This window comes from Hetaerina americana, unplaced genomic scaffold (assembly GCF_022747635.1).
Source record: "Hetaerina americana unplaced genomic scaffold, ioHetAmer1.1.p SCAF_1, whole genome shotgun sequence".
NCBI classification, from domain to species: Eukaryota; Metazoa; Arthropoda; class Insecta; order Odonata; family Calopterygidae; genus Hetaerina; species Hetaerina americana.
The window spans coordinates 76,012,741-76,035,794 of record NW_027286069.1 but is presented as its reverse complement, the minus strand read 5'-3'; the positions used below and the strand labels follow the sequence as shown (position 1 = coordinate 76,035,794).

The 23,054-nt window shown below is 42.0% G+C and overlaps 1 protein-coding gene across 3 annotated transcripts in view; it reads right to left on the bottom strand.

Moving 5' to 3' along the window:
- The window catches only part of Hr39 (Nuclear hormone receptor FTZ-F1 beta), a 218,210-nt gene that overhangs the window by 124,537 nt on the left and 70,619 nt on the right, over positions 1 to 23,054 (bottom strand). For all 3 annotated transcript variants that reach the window (XM_071591831.1, XM_071591823.1, XM_071591840.1), the window contains exon 3: positions 17,725 to 17,968. The gene's annotated coding sequence lies outside the window, so the exon portion shown is untranslated. The remainder of the gene's footprint in view (positions 1 to 17,724; positions 17,969 to 23,054) is intronic.

Below are 23,054 nucleotides of genomic sequence, written 5' to 3'. Positions count from 1 at the left end.
CATTCTCCCCTCCCTACGACGCCTCCAGCCAATCCCCGTGATTCACTCCCTTTCCCACGATCTCCCCATCCGTATCTGCCTGGCCTCTTTTTCATTCTTCTCTCCCCTCCCTCCCTCCTCTCTCTCTCTCTCCCTCCTCTCCATCTTTTATCGGATAGGAAGATCTAAAGAAAGCCGACGAGCACCTATCTCTACTTATTTTTTCCGCCTTCATCTTTCCCTCATCATTCCTGTCTTCTTCGTCTATCCCTTAAAAAATAGCGTTAGTATACATCACTCCGGTGCATATACATACATTACAGATTGATTTATCAGAATCACGAAAGGCGGGGATGCGGAATTAAAAACGAAATAAAAGCACTTATTCTCGCCCGGGGCTTGAACCCGGAATGGTATCCTGATTGGCAGATTTCCTCCGAGGAAGTCATTTTATTCTCATGGGTATTTTTAAGGGGCATTACTCCCTCTATGATCAATCCATAGTCCGCACTTCAATCCTATTAGGTGGAATTAGTAAAGAAATTGCAAATAGATAACGAAACTTTTATTGGGGACCCCATGCTTCACAGACATTTATCGCGGTTCAATAATAACTAAAAACTTATTGAAGTACATCCAGGAATTCCGCAAGATTAAATTTACAATAGTTTAAATTGAAAAATAGCGTTCTAATGAACATGTACATACAGATATTTGGCATAATTATCCAGCTGAGATGATTAATTATAAAATTTAAGGGATTGAGGTAATCTTAACCCTGCATACAAGGCCGGAACTCAGAGCAGTCTCTGCCCAGGGGCCAAGTATTCTCCCCATTACGTGATTTTCTCGCATTCTTATTTCGCTTTCAATTTCTTAAGTAATTTACAGCTCCAATATTACAATTTATATCCAATCTCTATTTTAATAAAAAATACGAAGAAAATATTCAGCAGTGAAACGATTTGTATATCTTGCAAATATCTTAAATTCACTATCAATGATGCATGATGTGAATTTAAACACCAATTAGTTTCATCATTTGGTCACCTTTCATTCGAAGCTCTCGTTCGATCTCACTCTCCCCATATCCGGGGGATGCTGGTCTGTCCGCCACAGTCTGCCGCTATCCTTTTATTAGTGTGAAATTTGTAAAATACTGTAAGGGCTTGACACAATAGGTTGTAAAATAATAAGATAAGATATTTATGAGAGAGAAAATGAGACGCGATACGTTCTGGCTCCTCACGGCGAGGTCCCGTCCCCACAGCCAGCTCGTATCTCACAGGGCCCACTGTTTCCAATGCATACTTATTTGAGTATGCCACATGGCGAGTACTTCAAGTAAGAAGTTAATCGACTGGGACGTTCAGATAGTAACCTTGGCGTGTTTAGTTAAGAGCAGGCTTCTTCCTTCCTGCATTCCATTCACACCTTTCTTAAACTATGCAGAAAATCTCCGCGCCTTCCGATGCGAAATCCTCGCATCACGCTTGGGAAATTAGAACTGAAGAAAAATGGCGGAACGACAAACCTTGGAAGATGAAGATCCAAATGCCGGTGAGGTTAGATAAAAATGTAACCTCTGCAAACACGAGTCAATCAATCCGTACATTTGTTTACGGCGGCTGGGATTCTAGCATACTAGTATGGCCTGCTTTAGTACTATTTCCCGCAGAATCACCATTTAACTTAAATCGATCCCAAAATCGACGCATTAAATTGAGCAGCAACATGCGTGATGTGGCGGAAGTCGAACATAAAACTGATCTTAGCACATTTCCAAAAAAATTTACCAAGTGGAAAAGTGCTATTATAAGTTATTCATTATCGATGGATTGCATTCGAATCGCTTCAAGAAGACATTTATATCCAGTGGCATTCGGGTTTGTATGATTGCGTTAAGCTGAAACTAATCTAAAGCTTCTGTCACTCCAACATCCCACGGGAGCTTCTAGCCGACGTCCTGTTTAACCAAAGGTGAACACAAGGTGATGGGTATGGGTCGAGATCGACTGGTACTTAACCCACAGCCCATGAAATTAACACATATGGGGGATGAAATTAACACATAATTCAATTCCCTGCATCACGTGTAATTTCACAGGAAAAATTCGCACACAGGAACTAACACAGTTTAGGTGTGGCTGGTGATCACCCGCATACGGGCTCGGGACCCTGCGGTCAAGAGTCCACGCTACACCCAAAGAGCTATCACCGTTACTTTATACATCCCTGCAAGCTTCCTATCCCTAATTCCTATTTTATCGTATATACCCATCTATCGAGAATTACATAAAGGACCCCGAGAGTCGCTCCCTTTCCACAGGTTGCCATCGATACTGCTGCTACAATTCCTATGGTCTCGGAACATCAAGCGGGTGTCTACTCTACACCAAAAATGAAACCAGGAATCTCCCTCGGTCGGTGGGGGGGGGAGGGGTAGAACACGCCCCCCGGGTATATCCTTCTCCACCCTCTATAACAATAATAAAAGTAAATCCCTTAAATTGCGTTGAATGCCTGGGAAAATTGGTATTTCATGGAAGAGGATGAGTGCATGTTATAATCTTCATCTTGAAGAGGACGTCGAAAGACAAAAAATATCTGGATGGAGATGAAGATAAAGATGCGTCCTATAGTTGTGGGAATTTAAAATGCTGGTGTAGTGAAATTCGAAGGAAAGTATTTGCAGATGGATGAGATGCATAAAGGTGACAACGAAGTTTGAAGGATTTCATACAGGAGGAAACTGGAAGTAAGCGAGGATGAATATGAAGAAATGAAGTATTTTGGACGTCACGGAGAGGGGAGAAACTATGAGGAGTTGAATAAGGCAAATGAATAAGAATGTTTCAGAATCAGACATGGATATTTAATAAATGCCATTAACATCCGAGCACAAATAACATAGCATACTGCCTAAAATAATACCCTTGCAAACAATCCATTGCTCCCTGATCCCTCTTGGCGTCGAGGGCGTTTTTAAACTCAAAGCATTCGCCGCTGGATTATAATCTCGATATCAAGTCGACGTTGAACAAAGAGAGGATCGGAAATCATCGACCCGGGGAAATGTCTCAGAAAAAGAGAAGGAATCCGAATAAACCAGGGAAGACAGGTCCAAGGGCAGATCGAATGATATTCCACGAAATCCGTGCTGCGCACCCTGAAAACGCACAAATGCAGGCACTTTTCCAAGGGAAATTTTGAAACGGACTCCTCTGCATCATCGCCATGCAACAAATTGTCATATATCTTATAATAAAAAGAGCTTGCATACCCATAATGGGGTCATAGTAATCATTTTGTTCGTCAGTCAAAAAAATAGTATCAGAAAACTATTTATTCACCACGATTATATTCTACGAATGAGCATTATATCATATCCCAGGTAGAAATTTTCCCATAAGCTGCTCTACTAGTACATTAAGTCATCGGGGAACGTGTTACCAATATTTTCCACTTATATTATATATATATATATATATATATATATATATATATATATATATATATATATATATATATATATATCATAGTGTAAGCATATTTGAAGAGTTAGGAAGATACCTAAATGAAACACTGAAAAGTGTCCCAAGGCAGTAACGGTTCTCTGCCTTCGACGTCTTTTAAGAATGTAGATTATGGATCGTATTATGCAGAATAATTAAGTTATTGACAGTTTTACCCATGCTATAAGGAATCAGAGAAACAATAATTTAATTTTAAAGAGATTCTGTAAGTTACTCCATTTTATGCAATTTAGAATACAGAAATTGCTTTTAGAAACTTTTTACCCCGTTATGCCTCCATAGGAAAGACGACTTAACTGAAAAAATACAAGCGTTCAGAATCGGACAACACCTGCCCTCGAGTTCTCATTATTGTTAATTGTTACCATACCAAAAAACGTCTCTTAAAATACTATCGTTGTTCGTGCTGGCTCTACAAATATATTTTTAAAATCAGAAACCTTAATTGCATGATAAAAAAATTCAGCATCCAATACCATTGAATTAAATTTAGAATGTATAATTTAATTTAATACGTAAAATCAGCTTCCATGAGGTCTATTAACTTGTACAGCCAAGATACAGATCTCCAGCGGTGCAAACGATTTGTTGGGCAGTTGATTGCACCTTGATGGGTGTAACTATTACTTCGCATTCCACCACGTCCTTGGTCTCGCTTTAAACTTATTTTAAATCCTAGCAAACCTTCTGCTTAGACAAAAATCAGCAGCAGAGTCACGGGATTCCAGGCAATGAACGAGAAATTTTATTGGAAACTAAATCCTTTTTCACTTTCCGCTAGACTTTCGCCGACTTTTCTGCTTCGCCCTAAATTGTGATCCTCTTTTAAATCAAAGCTAATGGACACGGGCACCAGAAATGGGGATCGCACACAGAGTGTAACCATGCCGAGCGCCGAAGCTGGCGAACAGTCTAGGAGTCCTCGATTCGACTCGATCGACCTGCCCGCGAGATCTCTCACACATATGCACGGGATACAAGGGAAGGAATGCCGTTCACTTGCGACGGCGACATCACTCCTGAAAGCGCCCTGCGAACTGCACGGAATGTGCTGGGAAGGGGGATCGGAGGGTGACCGAAAAGAAGGGGGTGAGACGTGGCACAAACGCTTCACGAGAGCCCGAAGATAACCTGGCCGCGAGAGGCCTGCGCCCTCCCGCAGGCAGCTGTGCGGGAGGAGACGTCGCGATACCGCCGACGCCTGCATCTCTCGCGAGGGTCGTCACGGGAAGGCTGTGGAACAAGCGGACCCTGGCATATCCTGCTGCTGGGGTTGGGGAGATGGGGTGGAGGGCGAGGGGCTAAAAAAGAAAATATACGCAGGAAGGAACGGCTCCCATCGATTCAATGATTTATGCTTTAATGGACGACCATTAAAAAAATCTAAATCGCCCGAGGACAAGATAGAGGAAAAAAGGGGATCCATGAATTTATAGCAGTTCCCATGGATGGGAAAAAACATCGAACAATTAACGAGCAGCGTAACCGGACGGAGGCAGAACTTGCACAATTGCGTTTAAAACGTAATAAGGAAGGAATTATCCCCAGCCGATAAAAACTATCATTATTGTATAATACGCACACTCACGCACGTTTATGATACATTAAATCCTGAGAGATGATCAGATTGCATTCCCTTCGGCGAGTGGTCCTGGGAGGAAGAGGTCTTCAAAGAAGTTTGAACAGGAATAAATGCGACGCAGCTTCCAGATTTCATCCAAATTTGAACCATCAATTTATGGTGACTGTCGTGTTATGACATACACAAACATGACCACCACAAGATAGTTAAAGCGGGTATTTTTGGATATGACAACGCCCAAAATACTGGATTCAAATTTATCCAATAGGTATCAAGTGAGTTAAAATTTCATGACAGATTGGGGCACTACAAACAGCAATCGGGGAACAAATTTGGAAAAATGTCCTACGGAAGAGCGTCAAAGAAAAGATGAAGTCCCGATACTATCATGATACATTAAACTCGAATATTACTGGTTTTAAACGTTGACGATCAACCAACATGAACGAACTGAGGCCATTGGGATAATAACTTAGATTAAAGATATACCACATAAAACTTCGCGACAAACTGGTTTTGCGAAAAAGCAAAAAATTGGCGGTTCATCCTCTAAGTGTCTTTAATCTGTATCCTAACGAGAACATCATCGACGTCGTTATCCTAATACGCGATAAACTGGACAAAGTGGAGCTAACGGGTTATTCGAAAGACTTTCTATTTATTTTATGAGTCATTGTGCGGGGAAAATTAATGACAGGATAAGATAGACGTTCAATAACAAGAAAATGAAAAATTCCGTGGGCTTTCATGGAATAAATTCCGAAAAATTGAGAGATATATCCAACAGAATCTTCAAGGATACGCTATTTACAATGAGAGAGAGAGAGAGTGATAGGCATTTATCACATTTTGGCCTCACAAAGATGTCATCCTATTCACCGACGAGTTTATCATAACAACTCGTCTTCAGTAGTAGGCCCTGTTTCTTTAAGTGTCGAACGAACGTACGTCAACATGCCGGCTTTCTTCTGAATAAAAGGCAATCAGCGATAGTGACTTTTGCAGCTATTTTAATTGAGACAATGTGAGGAATGCTGGTATTACTTGAAGTAGCAGATTTTGTTAGCACAGTTGAAGATACTGCGAGATAAAACCGCTCAAAAGTAACCGATAGTTATCAAGTGAGAGCAAAGGTCTAACAAACTCTTCTTTACCTCATACCTGCGTTACCAAGGAGAGGTTTGGTCATATGAAATGTTAAGGAGGCAATTACGTAGGCACATCTCATTATGTACATTCGAAAGGCAGAAATTCGCTTCCATGGGTTTCCATGATCATGCGATAGTATTTTTTTTATTGACATTGTTCATAACAACTCGTGTACAATTGTATGCCGGCGTTTGATCGGAAAAGGAACTAAAATGATTTAAATTGTCAATTAAAGTTGACTATCAGTTATAATTTTTTTAAATATTGTCACCAGGGTAGATTTCGTGATTCTGTGCGCGCGAATTATTCCATATACATATAAAGGTCGCGGTAGTCCAGGGGTAGAGCGGTGAACTACTGACCGGAGGGCCCGAGTTCGATTCCCGGGCAAGCCTATATATATATATATATATATATATATATATATATATATATATATATATATATATATACACATACATACATACACGCATACATATGCACATATTCATCAGAAATCATTATACATATATATATATATATATATATATATATATATATATATATATCAGAAAACGGTCAAAAAAGAATACACGTAAGACTGCAGAATATGCGCCAGCGATAACCTCGCTTCAGAAGATGCTATCAGCAACGTGGAAAAGTTTCTTAGCTACAAAAGCTCCACATACCGTAAATCTTGACTGCTACATCAGCATCGACATGCCAAAAATAAAGTTTAACTATGATCAAATATCAGCAATCCTATTAGCTTAGGTTTATATTCGCCCTTCGAAACTGTTCATTAATTAGGCGTCATTACATTTTCGTGGCGCTGATGCTGCCCGCAGTGGAATGGGGAGGGCAAATCCCCGCGGTTTGTTCGCAGCGTGACCGTGCCATGAAAACCAAAAAACCAATTTTATATTAGTACCGTGAATAATCGGCGACTCACACTAGATGGGGGAGCGAAGACAGAAAAGGGAACCTACATGAATCATCCCTACAAGGACAAACTGCCACCGGAGCGTCAATTTTGGAAGCGATGCTATTCACCATTCCTTTATCTTTCGATTAAGAATAAATTCTTTTTTTTTTACGATTTAACACCGACGAATTTCCTGCCTTTCCACGTGCTAATTGCTTGCGATGAGCTGGCTCATGTACGACGACGACGCTTCTTGCCCTCAAGCATACACACGCACGCACAAGAAGCTGACGAGCGCCAAGTGGTGTGCACGGACGAGGTAGGAAAGAGAGCTTAGGTGATTCCATCTGCCGGCAGGTAGGCGAGTCACCGAGGTAGTCATTTCCGCCTCCTCCCAGTCGGCGGCATTTCCTGCCTCGCCATAGCAACCAATCCGGTGAGAGAGCGAGAGAAAGAGAGAATGGGGGACATTTGGACGGTGCGGTAAGAAGGGTGGGAGGATGCCAACAACAGACGAGAATCGGGTTAAACCGCATTCCAAGTAGAAAGAAGGGTTTCAAAAGTGAAATTTGATACGTTCATTCGTACGTGCGGCGCTCAATGCACTAATCTTCTGGAAGGGAAGAAAAAATCCTCTTCAAATCCACCCTGACAAATTTATTCGCATACCCAAGGGAAAATATGGTGTCGTCCCGAAGGGATGCTCATCCTGGATGGCCGGCCCCGGACAGGGGAAGGAGGATGATATCAAAGCAAATGGATGAGACTAGGGCGCGTGGATCCACACCCGTCGCGATTGAGCCCACCAACTATCACAGCCGTGCTGCAATATTTTGTTTACCATATGATGCGCCACATTAGGTCGATTCTCTTTTTTCTGCGAGTGAATTTTTGACCGTCTCTCAGAATAAGCCAAACTTCATAATAGCACCTTTCGGCAGCCTTGACTAGTCAAGCTCGTCAAGGCTTCCGAAAGTCCCCGTTAGTCAGACATTAAGGGCCATCGCAAAAAAAATAAAACAAAGCCCTCTCTCCCAATGAATACACGAGTGTGTTCTCCCTAGCTGTTGGGTGACTTGCTTTCGTGTTCGATAAAACAAATGTGGGTGCCAAGAAATTAACAAAATAACGTTAACCACTTCTCACTAAATGAACTTTCATGGGTTACCAAAGAAACTAGGGCACGAATGAACAACCAACACTTTAGACCATCGATGGAATATCAAATGAGATTCCAAACGGAGTGTCTCCGTTCGAATCACGTCCATCGTATTGGAGACAGTGCAATACGGTTTTATCTCCTCTGCCGTTTTTATTATCTGGAAAATGGCGCCAAGTCAGATAAATATAGGCGCCACGTTAGAGAAATAAGAACAATTGGTCGACAGTTTAAAAAAGAATACTCCTCTATAATTGGTATTCGCACTCAGTGTGTGCTACTGAGAGGGCTTTGCCGAATATGGTAGGACCAGACTGCGTTGCTTCTGCCCAACCGGCGAACACCTTTCACCCAGATACACAAGGAAGCATATCCTTGTCTGTTTTAAGCTGACCAATGGTTGGCCGAAGATCGCTCATTCCCTGCCACATTTTAACGGAAATGAAGTCCTCAACCCATGTGGGTTTAGGTATATATTTTCCACTTACTACCGAGGGAGGATCGGCAACCACAAGGGGAAAACAAAGCGCACAATATTCTCAGAATCCAGAAGATTTCTACACACACAATGCCGTCTAAAATCCTAGAGCTCCTTCAAACATTATTTCGGAGTAATCTTGGATGGACGTCTCTCTTACCACTCTATGCCACCACATGCAACTCCAACGTACACACGACATCATTCCTCTCCTGTATACATGTAGTCGGAACATATTACGGCCGACTCACTTCCATCTTCTGCGAGCTGTCATCTTCTCAAGAATAATATGCACATCACCGGCATGGTTATGCATAAGCCTCAATGGCTACTACATCCAACAAGTAAAGAGTTCTATTCATGCATCCCTCGATTCATATTTTTACGTTACCTCGGTTCAAAAGGAAAGAGGGCTATTCGCGCCCCGTCAACGAGGAACCTCCGTGTTTCGTGAGCCTCCTTGAGGCTTCCGAATATTTTTTCTAAAAGGACATATTGATCCCAGTTTCAGCGATGACTTCACTAGCATCAGGCGTGATCGGGGCATTTACCGTCGCCTGAAGTTTCCAGAAGGCGCGGAATTCAATTAGGCCCGGCATTATGGCCGCTTATCAGCTCTGCCACCACGAGCCTAATCAGGAGGAGAGTGTCCTGAGTGTCCAAATTAGTGTCCTACTGTCTATTTCCAGGCCTATTTTACCCAATCCCCATTGGTGAGCCCTCGGAGTATCTATCTGGTGTTGCATAAAAGTTTTGACCCAACACTTTTCCAGAATGGGTTCAATGCATAAAAATTAAAAAAATAAAAACCTAGCGTCACAATTAATAAGAAAGGGTTCTTGGGCTTTCTCAACCAGCATTCCCAATCAGCCCTGCATTGCTTTGCATAAATATTGTAGCCTAAATATTTACTCAATCGAATTATCAGAAATTACCTGAGGGAAGCGGCAAAACGTTCATTTCATATCTAAGACGGACATTTAATATAAAATCTATCGACTGAAATCTTCGTGCCGCAACCCGGTATGGATGGGTCTAATGAAATGAAGATCATTAACAGCTATGAAGTTGTTCAAGACACTGCCCGGCACTGAAACTCGGAATTATCATCCGTCAGACTTGAGTTCCTTAATTTAGATTATTTTAGAAGACTTTAGTAATCAATAATTAGCATTCCTCACGCGTAAATAAACGCTGCCAAGACGAGGTACGTTTGCTTCCTTCACCAGGATTCCTGTCTTTATCTTAATCCTCTTCCAGCAATGCGCTGGGTAGGCATGATTTATTTTCTCGTTGATCATTCCAGGGCCACGTTCAAAACATTTAACAGACCAAACCAGACGAATAGAATATTATTTATGCTGCATTCAAGATAATGCGTCAGTTGTTGCAACGATCTGAATAACGAATTTCGCAAGTTAATGCCATCTAAACTAAGACTTTTAAGTTAAAACAAGTTTTCGCGGTTTCGCCGAGGGTAAAAAAATTAGCGTACATATTATTTAAATAGATACGGGAGCCAATTTGGAGGTAGATGAGAGAAGAAAGCGACGGAAATAATTTCAACAGTACAAGTCATTGAAACAGGTCGGTTAGCTATCAAGGCGTTTACCAAAAACTGCATGAACTTGATGACACAAATTTAAGAAAAAAAGCAGGAGTTCTTGACAAAAACAATTTCACCCATTTCAGGTACACAATACAACCCGTCAGATAAACACCGACCACTACAACAGGGCTAGAAATTGAATTAATTTCCTAAAGAGGAAGATATCAGGGAACATAATAGCTTCAAATGCAGCAGAGTGCATTCATTCCATAAGAAATGAGAACTAAAAATGTGTGATTTCAGCAATTTACGGGAAATGTGATTTGCAATATCTGTAACGTGGTATCCTAGAAAGCATTGAGCAGGACGGAAGAGGAATACGTGAAGGGAAATGGAGGTCGAGATGTGGGATCACGTGGCGGCACTCGCAGCAATCCAAAGTGATCTCAGGAATTCAACCAGACATCTGCGATATGCTTTTTTGTGCTACAGGATTGCTCAACGGCACCGCCGTTTATTGCAGTGACGCACCTTTCGTGATTTGAGATTACCGTTTCAGCAGGAGGTGCACGAAAATTATTAGTGTTAAGCTGAGTGACGAGCGCAATGGGCATATTGAGAACAGCATGCATGATGAACAATGGAAAATGTCAGATTAAAAAAAAGAAAATTAAAAATTTTGTAAGGAGAGAAAATGCAATAGGTCTCCCCAAATAACTCTAGACACAAGCGGCGATTTATAATAAAGCGATTGGAAAATAAATCGAAATTTCCTATTGCCTACCTTTCAAAGATATTTTCGAAAGGAATTGTACCAAAGCCAAAGGAATTCGAAAGGAATGGTTTTAGACAATGCAAAAGATCTGGTATGCCATACTGATTTGTGGGGACCGACAGGGGTAGAATGTGTAAATGATTTGATACGTGTATCAAATATATGAAAACTCCGAAAGTCGTTAAGAACTTTAAGCATTTCCAGTTCTGCATATGACTGAAGTTACACCCTTCTCTCGTTTCCACCCATCGTTTTTCATCAAATCAATGGCGCCCTGCTTTCACTGTTCAAATGACAACCCATGGACATATAAAGTTGAAAGAGGAATGGAAAACACGCTTTCAGCCACAGCATGAAAATTACCTTAAACTTTCAAATGTTTGAAGGTAGTATCCTAATTAGCGTTTGCTATAATGACTCGCTTTAGGCGACATTGCGGAAATATTAATTAATGCGTTTAGAGGTCAAGCGGCTTTAAGGATTTCACTTTAATGGATCATTTGGAGAAGTGAAGTGGAAAAATGTTCACTATGTGTCACCAAGAGGAGTTGACCCGGCGATGAATACTGAAAAATGGGTCGATCACCTCGGGAGTGAAAATTAACACAAAAATAAAAGTGATGTTACGCTGTTCAACAATTTTACGGTAAATCTACACATACACTGCCGAATGGTCTTAGCATAAGATAGAAAAATGATGAGGCACCACAACTCAAGTCCAATTAAAAATAATATGAAATGAGTATGCGGATCCGCTGAATCAATATTGTCTATTTCCCCATATGGCCGTATAAAAAATTGTATTTATTAAATAAGTATCACATTTTCACGACCAAGTTTTATAGTCCACCGTGCATTGCGTAAACGAAAATACGACGAGAATAAAAAGGAAGCTCCTCTGACACTGATCAATGCAGTTACGCGTCGGAGACGGTGAGCATTGACTGAAAATGACAGGAACTGACAAAAGGGAGTGATAATCCAACGGTTGACACGGAGCCGACGACAAATGACTCGGATTTCGAGGGTTTTACCTTCCGATCCCGTCCGCCGACGGACGGCCTCTCTTCAGCAGGTACGGAGCGATGCCCCTGGATAGGATCCCGGCAATCTCGCGACTAGCTGGGGCGACGATTTTCCGGATGACCTCCGCGTCGCTCTACCTCCCCCAAAAGGTCCCTGCTTGGAAATGGACTAGCGTCAGCCCCGCTCACTCCTCATGCCATCGAGATGATGGCTACCCGACGCGTCCGCTCACCGAGTCGAGGGGCCTCGTCGATGAACCCGATCCGTGAGGAGAAAAGAAGACCACGCAATTCAGTTTCCATGACGACATCCGCGAGAAGGAAACAAAACGGCTGACCCGAGGGGATCCGGGGGCGGGCGTCTCAAGTCAGACGGCTGGACGCGCTTCGGTTTCACTCATTCCGAAACTCGGTTTCCACGAGGGGCGAGCGGCGGCAAGCTCCCTTCATCCTCACCAATCGACAAACTGCTCGGCAAGTGTGCGTGCCGGCCTCACCTCTTCTCTCCCCTCCCCCCATCGCTGGAGGTTTTTAATCTCTTTCCTCTCTCTATCATGTCCCTCTCCTTTTATCTCCGCAAGGATTGCGGTCGATATTTCCTCCGATCGGAAGCATTAATTGATTTATACTATTTTTTTCTTCGAGAGGACGTAGGGGAAAAAAACATGCCCCGTTCCGTTTTCCAAGATCTCGGGAAGTTATCTCGACGGATGAAGATATTGGAATTTATTCTCTTGGGAAAAGAAGATAACGTGAGTTCGATATCTATATGCAACTGGCAAAATGCTTTTGAGATTACGTGGACGTCGGTGAGTCATGCGAGGACATCCTCCGGGAATGGAAGGAAACGGAATGCCGGTATCAGTGCGGAAGATGAAATATATATATATATATATATATATATATATATATATATATATATATACATATATATATATACATATATATAAATATATTTATATATTTATATAAATATATATATAAATATTTATATAAATATATATATATATATAGTATATATCTAAGGGAGGTGAAAATTAATTTAGCGATATCCTTAGAAATCTATACTTTTTGTTGGAGTGCTTTTCGTCGCGGACAATTCGTCCTCGTCTGCCATTCCAAGGGTCGCGGGTTCGATTCCCGCCTGGGTGAATTTTCCTCCACCTAGGGCTTGGGTGTTTGTAAATGTGATCACTGTTATCGTTGTTAATAGTTCGATGTAAAGGCCAGAATGTGCTGTTTTCGGACTTATACTGAATAAATAAATAAAATAAATAAATAAATAAAATGAAGAGAGAATGTACACATGAAAATAGCCTTCATGAATCTGCAGTTAATCACAGGTTTCTTTATTATCCACATACTTTCTTCCTTCATCCACAGCAAAATTATGGATTTACATTCAAACGGAAAGGTAATTTTTGGGAAAGAATGACTCGATGCCATCTCACCACGACTCTGGCAATCCACAACATGTAAAACATAAGCAACCAATCCAAAAAGGCGCTATGATAATACTAAAGGGAAAGCAGACACAATGTCTTGGAACAAAAAACTGTTTCTGGCCGGCTTCATACTAACGCATGATACGTTATGCGTAATACGTGAACAATATTTTAAAGTAAGTCCAACTATTTCATTATGGTCTTCGAAAAACTAAGATTACATCAATAATTTTTTTATAGAAAACGAAACAAACATTCGCAAATATTTAATTTCCAACACTTTATGACAGAAACGGCTTATATTTGAGTCAAGACCAATTCTAAAAACAAGATGAACAAATGAAACCGACAGAGCGACCAGGGTAAACTGGTGGATCGGCTAGGTTACCGTCTGGCTCAGTGGGTGTGAAATGAAGAGAGAGAGAGAGACAGAAGACAACTTCCTTGGGAGTAGGAGGGTAAAGGAATCCCTCCGGAAGGAGAGGAGGTGGGGTAGGCGAGTGTTAGTCACGCAGGACGAGGGAAAGGTAAAATGGGGAATGTGGAATGGCGAGGGAGTGGGCGGCGGAAGAAAAAGGTAGGTCGAAGGAAATGTCGGCAATCGTTCCATTGTTGTGAGTCCTCCAAGATGAATACCATAAACACTGTCTGGCAAGGGAGAAAAAAAGGAAAACAAAATCTTTGTTTGTCTTCACAGCATCTACAGTGGATCTCCGGTGAGTCACTTACATTAATTTTCAAACAGAGAAACGTGGACCAGCTCGATTTTGATTGGAAACAACCATTAAAGCAAAACCAAACCCGTTTCAACGATTGCTGCTCAGCCCAGGCATTCTGTTAGTAATCTTCTGGAGTTCAGAATCCCCAAGCGATTCTTGAAGTTAGAGACTCCTATGAGACTCTCAAATTGGAATTCCATATTGATGACAGGAAATTAACACAATATCTAGACTTCGCGTCACACAGAAAATATACTAATTATAGCAACTGAGTCTCAAAGATACTGTAATGTGGCGAATTTAGTTGAATAATAAACAACTTTCCTGTTGAATGTAGTCCATATTATGTTACTTTCTTATCATCATTCCAACATTCTTTGAAATAAAGTGTAACCAAAAGAGTCTTTGCGGCAAAAAAGAGCATTGGTTGTCTATATTTATTACTATGCACGACGTAACATAATTAATAGTCGGTTTATTGATGCAGCATTTTCGAGACTATGATGCACGAAATATGATAGTCTTTCTCTAAACATATATGAATCCATTGAGTCCTAAAAGTCGAAATTATCAGCTGTATTGATTTAACAAGATATGATTTCAATTGACCCCAGAGAACAACTATATTTTCTTGACACAATTATACGCAAAATCCTAAGTTCTACGCTGGTTTGTTTCAACTCGTATCGGTTATTGGCCGCGAAAGTGATATGAACTTTGAGTACTTGAAATTATTCATCAGTGCTAACTTAATATTCTAATTTTTCAAATGTTTCAACTATTTTAAACTGAAGTTCAGGTGAGTAAATACATACAACTCCCTCAGTGTCAACATTTAGTTCGAGCTTTCAGTTCCTTTCGAAACTTACAGCCCGGTATTTTGCCTTTCAGACGTTATGGACTGGGACCTAGTCTTTCTAGGAAGACCACAACATTCATTTTATTGATTTAACATTTCTCTAAGCAAGACGTGTAGGAATACTATATATCTACAGGATCCCTTTTTGCGATGAGCAATCTATACTCTCTTAGAGGTCAAGAAACACTAACAAACCAAACGCTTCACACCTGCCACTATTTCTCTTAGCAGGTGTAAATCCCAGTCTTATGGAAATTTTTCGTCGATAGCCAAATTTAAGACTTATCTTAAAAATGAATCAGACGAAAAGAGAAGACATCAATGGCAGACTGCAAATAATTATCTATCAGTTTTCGTATTTGAAACGCCCACCGTCCCAGTAAAAAAAATTTCACTTTGCCGCGAACTGTGTGCATTTGCCAATTCCTGCAAGTAGTTCCGTCTCAGACGCAGCCAAGGCCGGAGTGAGATGACGGCTTATTGGATGGTCGCGCGTGGGAAACGGAACTGGAGAATTAATGCCCGTACACACCCAAAAGATTCTTGGAAGAGAATGAACAGAAACGTGTTTGTATCATCATGTATTGATTCCACTCACCTATGACGCTAGGAATAGAAAATGAGAGCATAGAAAACGTGGGTGTACGGGAAAAACAGGAAATGTACACATGAAAATTGGATTGCATAAGTAAATGCTTCATTTTATTTTCATAAAAAATTCATGCAGTACCACGTCCTCTCAAACTGAAAGCGGGACTCACTTGTTTCGAGAATTTGGCAGTTTTTTTACGCCACTTCTTTTTTTTTGACAGCAACATACATGCACATCTTTGACTTAAAATCCCCTTGCGAATGCTAAACATGATATTTATTTCCTTCATCCCATACTAGTGGCAAAATATCGACATTTTTTATGCATCCAAAAAACGGAGGCTTTGCCAAATGACCCTCATAAACTCAATCTAAAACAATTTTAACTTTACACATAATGAATAGTGCAAAATGGGAGAAATCACATTAATCCTATTTTCGGGCAGGAAAATTGAAACTATAAAACTCAACTCTATATTTTTGTGCTTATAATGCCAAGTGACAAGGAACGTCGATCGTTAGCATGCTGTGGGATAGGGAGAACAAATAGTGGAAACTGCACTCATTCGCTTAGCAAGGACTGTGATGGATGTGAAATGAGCTATACGGTAGCGTCATTGAGTATGAAGTTATAGACGAACCAGCAACCTCACGAATCACGAACTATCTTAGCCAGAGGGCTTTCCAGGTTCGTCTTTACCACGTTGTTCATATCTGCCTTTACCCTTCCATTGCCCTGTCGTATTTGACCTAAATCCGAAGACGCCTCCAAAAACGCGGGAGTATTTGATATCTCCAAATTCTAAACTAAGCAGCTGAATTGCCAAAACGTAACCTGATCATAACATTTCTCTCAGAGATAAAAACGACGTTAAAGTGGATTAGGATAGTTTACAGTTGGAAATGGATAGCCAAAACGTACTGATAGAATATATGGTTTATTCCATCAGCTAGGCTATCAACAAAAAAATTATTTTCCCCTCTGTTCCCATTTCTCCATTAGTTAAAAGCGTTTACAGAAAACAAATAAAATGTTGGAAAAAAACAGACACCATAAATGGAATACTTTTTTCTGAGTCCCGATTTATACATAAGTACTTGTGGCATTGCATAGTTTAAAACAGAAGATTTTCCCTAGTGAATCAGTGGCCTTAACAACATTTTATACCTCACGAATAGAAAGTTTACGACATCATGATTCAATTTCCAAAATAATTAGCTACTTAACTGTCACGTATGTCAACATGTATTAGCTTTATTTACTTTTCGTTAGAATTTGTAAACAGCAACGCGGACGTGTGGTGATCGCGAGGCATGATACTCCCTGGGCACGAGTTTGTTTTATCTGTACATAAACACGTAGTTGGAGGCATTTGTAATACGTAGGTAAACGTGGAGCAATGTCAATAAAAATTATTATGCGCCATATCTCCAAAATTAGCTCTTTCAAAGTTCTTCGAATAAGCCAAATGGTGCTCGTTATTATTCCCACCGAAATATTTTTTTCTACCCCAATGCAGAATGGAAGATAGCATGGGGAATCCGTTAAAGAACAGAAGGTAAAATGCAAGCACAAGTGCTTGTACGCTCACCTACGAAACAAGATCACTCGACCAAGATCTTCCTTGGGTCCACAATATAGCTAGTACTAGTAGTGTAAAGAGTGCGGAAAATGAGGGGAAAATTCATCTACAGCCAAGGACGATGCGTCGGGTGGGAAGAGAGAATGAAAGAAATGGACGAGACGAGGGCGAGTGAGAGGGTGGATGCGAGGGGGAGAGGGAGAAAGAGGGGAGGACGAAAATGAGAGGGAAGGAGAGAAAGGGGTCGAAAGGGGAGATAAGGAGAATACGAGGGGTTCGTGACGCCAGACCAATGTGAGCGCGTGTGTAATGTGTGTACGCGTGTGTATGTGCCGGTAGTAAGAGTTCCCATCCCCACCACTGTCCAATCCACGCCGCCCCATTCACTCACCTGAGAGGGAGGCAGCGTCTGCAGGCGTTGGCGTCGGTGGGTGAACTCGGGCCCGGCGGAGGGGGGAGTGACAAGAGTCGGGAGCTACCGAGGACGGACGACGGTGGCCGAAGGGGGTGGAGGTGTAGGCGGGAAGGGAGGAAGAGGGGAGGGCGGGGTCTTGCAGTCTTGAAGCGGCCGCAGCAGAGCCACCCATCAACGCTCTGCTCTTTTAACGCCTCCCAGCAGTCCTCCTCGGCTCCACCTGCGAGCATGGGAGAAAAGATGGATTGCATTAATAAACAACACATAGACAAGCGGTGCATACATGCGTCGGATACAGAAAATCCCTGGAAATATTTTCGAAACGACTACAGATTTTTCCAGATAAAAATTTTGCCATGATGATTTTTGTTGCACCACTGCACTAGTAATCCTATGCTATTTAACAGGGTCTCCAAAATAAATTAAGAAATTTTCTCCCAGGACTTTAATATGATTTAAATAATGCCTGATGAAAAAATAAAAACAACATGTGGGAGTGTCTTTAAAGGCGAAAGAAACTAATTAGAGATGCAACTGAATTTTTATTCCCACAAACGAGATAATCGATTTCAGAATGATTTACGTTGATCCCTCCAAATCATACCTTTAGTATTCCATGTTGATGGCTCTAAAGCCATGATGTTTTAAAGTAAATAAGATACCATAGGTGCTTGATACGTGGGAGAAATTCTGTAGTCTACAAAATCAAGGAATCAACCTTTACCACAACATTCTACTCCGAAAGTCACAAGGACGCAGTGGTCAGAAGAGTGTTACGACACCACGAGTTCGCACAGAGAATTAAATTAATCGACTTGCTCCACTGCTTGAGCTCCACCTCATGAGTTTGCTTAGGCAAGGTCCACGCTAGCTGTTAACTTCTCGCCAACAAGGGCAGAAACCCTTGTAAGGAGCCGAGTCCAGAGCTGAGAAGAACTACGCTCGCAATGGCCATGCTACGTAAAAAGCTGAGCACTTCATTAAACCTTCAACAACTGTTGCTGGACTGTCGGTATGCCTACGATAGAGGACTAGCTGCAGGGACTACGTACACCAAGTTGAACCCACCGGACTAAGGCTGAGGAAATTGACGACTTTTTCAGAAAATTCTATGTACAAAAACGAAATACTAAGGTAAATTTCACTACCTTTCTCCTAAAATGAGGCAGCATCCATATAACATACAAATATATTTATGCAAGTCTATATTTACTCAAAAATAAAAAAAAACTTAAAAAATCGTGAATAGCGCCTAACTAAGAGTAAATATTCGATTATATCCCTTCTGAAAACATAATCTCAGCTACGAACAGCTTTACGAAATGCATTCACTTTGGCCGTTCGTCTTTCAGATAGGCTAGGCGTATGCGCACCAGCGTAAAAGGCTATATCCAATCAGTACGTTAGAAATCGTACCCTGACCCTCCAAGTCCAAAGATTAATCTACGGGGCTACCGCGTCTCCCGTGTATTATACCCAAGATGTATGATGATACATATAAACCATAAACACAGCAATCAACCCCAAGGTCGGTTTGGCAGGTGATGGTGGAGTTCACCCATTACTAAGCGTGTGAAATTCATAATTCAGGGTCGGGGGGGGGGGGGTTACTTTCCCTGTGCCGGCTACGATTTCCCAGGAAGAGTAGAAGGATGGACAGGAAAGGATGAAGGGTGGAGAGAAACCTGGCGTCGACATCAGCTTGCTCTTAACGAAAGGCGCCAAGAGATCTGCAACTTAACGTCCCATCCGATGGACGGCGTACTCACTCAAAGTGCCCTTCACAAAGCACCTCAAGTAGGGATCGGGACACCACTGATAAATGTCGTCGCCGGGATACGAACCCGGGCCCTTTGGTTGGGAAGCCAGTACGTTAGCCACAGCACCATCTCGATCCCCTTTTCCCAGGAAGATCTGGTATCGGAAAAATCACACATCTTGAGTGATATATATGTTTATATACGTGTATATATAGACAGTGTAGACAATGAACAGATCATAAGTCTACTATAGCGAAACGAAAATGAAGACAGTGCGTTAACATTCTAAAGTGTAGTCCGACGGACGATTCGTTGCAATTCAAGTATTCTCCGATAGAGAATTGAAGCAGAAATATATTCCAAAATAAAATAATTGCATGATTACCCCGAGGAGTCGAAGCCTGGGCCTCGAAGTCAGAAGAGACCACCGTAAACTTGTGGATTTAACGATTACGGATGAAATATTCCTTGGCAGACAAATACGGAAAATAACTCCTTAACGCGTGAGGCGAAAGTCCGGCAAATAATCGGCATGCTTGAAGAGGGCGGCGTCTTAAAGAGAGTCGCCTGGATTGCTGGACGCGACGTATGTGAAGGGAGAAGAATAATTGCGTGAGGACTGGGGAATGAGAGGGGCTGCTCCACGTTTAGTTAAAGAGTAAAATTAGTCGGATGGCAAAGCTAGTCGAGGGTCCCCGAAAGAAATTCCAGCCGGACCAACCAGACACTCGGGGAGGGCGTTAAATGGAGGTGTTGCTGAGAGGGGGAAGGGATTTGGCATGACCTGAGTGAGTTCCGAAGTGAGAGAGCTTTGGGTATGAGGGAGGGAGTGGGAGATTGGGGTGAAGTAACCGCAGGAGAGAATGGGGGGATGAAGAGCGCGGACGGGAGGGTGGTGGCAAGGCTGGAGGTTGGAGGAGGTCGGCACTCTTGTGTCGGGAGTTGGGCGGGTAAAGTTCAGGGGGGTGGGAGTACCAGGAGGGGCGGCAACCAGGGAGAGGGGGGGAAAGGGTCCTCGGCTGGAGGAGAAATGGGGGCGGGAGGGGAAGTGGGAACGTACACTGGAGGGGAATTTGCGGCGTTGCCAACTCAGGAAATTCAGACGATTTCGAACGCATTTGGTAAAACTTGATTTTTTTTAATTGAATTTTTTCTGGAAATTTTGATAACCCACCGGATACCGCGTACCCTGAATTGCAATGAGAATGGAACGTGGAATGAATAACTCAATCCAAATTTTTATCATTCAAAATCTGTGGCTGTGAACCGCCTTTTAAACTGGATGTACCCTGGGAAGGGGTTAAACTTTCCTCCGAGTATAAATAGGAATTATTTATTTTTGTGCGAAATCTCATATTGGCTGCCGGCCAAAGACTGCTGAATTACTTACTGCCTCACGCTTCAAATAAAGGTGAAATGTTACATAAACTATTTTTTCTAAATATTTTTTGCCTATCAATAAGCCTCAGAACTAAAATAAAGGGGAAAAAATTAACATAATTAATTTAATTGCAGATATTAACGGATATAATATCATTATGGGCGACTGTCATGACGGTCGTTTGAAAGGCTCGACATGAAATTACTTTATTGTTCGCTGTTATGGAGCAACATTACCTTAAAGAAATATACCAATTTTCTCCTGAGCAACGATCGATGAGTTCATCGGAAGAAAATTAATTTATTTTGTGGGAAAATAATTTAGATGATGGAACGAAAATAAAACGAGGATAAGAAAGGGATTGATCCGTAGGACGGAACAGGGAATTAAAAATCACAGCGGAAAATCATAGACGGAGGAATATTTTTTCCACTCAGTAGATGAAACAATAAGCACTGAAACGCTTCCTTGCACATCCACGGCCAGTGCGGCCAAAATGACAATACAGATGAAAATGGTGGTTTTGAGGTGAGGAATGTAAATAAAGGAAAAGAGGGAGGGGGCAGAGGACGAAGTCGGTGTGACAGAGGGAGGATTAGGAATAATGAGAAAGGTTGCACGGATTTCAGGGGAGTGGGAAGAGGGGGCGGAGTGAGGTCTGGCCGCCTCCGTGTCGTCTGGGTCAACTCTTCCCTCAGATGCGTCTATCGAGCTAAGCGGACTCGGCTGTGGATGGAAAGGGTGGAGGGAGGGAGAAACGGAGGGAGGGGACGGATGGCATAAGGGGTGGGGGGTGGGGTAGGACGTGGGACGCGAGGGAGGCTTTCCACTTTCCTCTCGAGCCCCATAACTGGGCTGGATTCAGAGGAGGCAGAGGAACGAGGAAAGGACAAGGGGTGAGAATCGAGATACAGACAGCAGAATTTGGATGGAGAGAACATTACGAACTCGAAAGAGTACTCGTAGCAGAGCATTTACGAATACCACGCTAGGATTGATTCCTGGCGCCAGAGGATACAATTTTTTAACTTTTTGTCTTCTGGATTACAAATATTAATATTTAAGGACTAATTTACGGTTAAATCGTAAGTTGTTCAATGAAAAGATAAGGAAAATAAATTCTTAGAAACCAAAAAGAATTAATTAAGCACACTTCCGAAACGTCTATGCATTTCAAGGGTGCTATCACTCGAGCTTCCATAACTCATTCATAATACACAAATGGCTAAGTACATGGCAAAAGTCTATTATCGCTCTCGGCAGCGTATGTTTAGCGACCGATTTCGGAGTGCCGAATAAGCGAACACTAAATGCCAAGGAACAATTTTTTTCCAGACATTAAGATTAAATTTCTAATCACAGTCTAGTCGGTTAGAAAATTCGTACACCAGGTACATAATGCCTTAAAATTAGTTTATGCATCATGATTAGATTAAAAATAAGTTTTGATAATAAAATTAAAAGCAATTGAATCGTTATGATTAATTGCTGAGATAATAAACCAATTTCATTCTTCCTTAACACTATGCATTTACCATTATGTATTTTGTAAGGACCCCGACAGCAATAGAGAAGATTTTAACATTGGCCGCAAGCGAATTCCACTCCGTCCCGGGCTATTTGTAAGGAGATATGTAGCAGCTGACGCTCAGATCCTTCATCATTTCCTCAAAATTGTATTTCCGTAAATAAATACATAGATGTCTGAGAGAGATGGCCACCGGGAATATGTGGAGGATGAGAGCAACGCCTAGCCGTTGACGCTCTCGTGCCAAAGCACTCAAGGGACTCGCTTCCCACGACGACGGCAAAGAGTGAAGGAGGGGGGGGGGGGGGCAGAAACGAATGCAATTCCGGCCACGGAGGGTCCGAGCGAGGTTTATCCTCGGGTCCGACTTCGAGCACGTCGCAATCCCCAGATTTGACCTTGCAAAACCTTAAAAATGGGTTAAACGAAAAGGGGGAAGGGACTGAGAGGGAGAGACCATGGGGAGAGAGAATAGAAGTGGGAAGCGGAGAAGCTAGAAGCATCAGGGAGGAAGGAGTGTGGCGATATAGGAGAGTGATGGAGGGAAAGCGGGATGAGGGACGGATGGCAGGGGTCGAGGGAGGAATGAGGGGGAAAGCGCTCCGAGACTGTACTAAAATTGTCAACCCTATTCCCC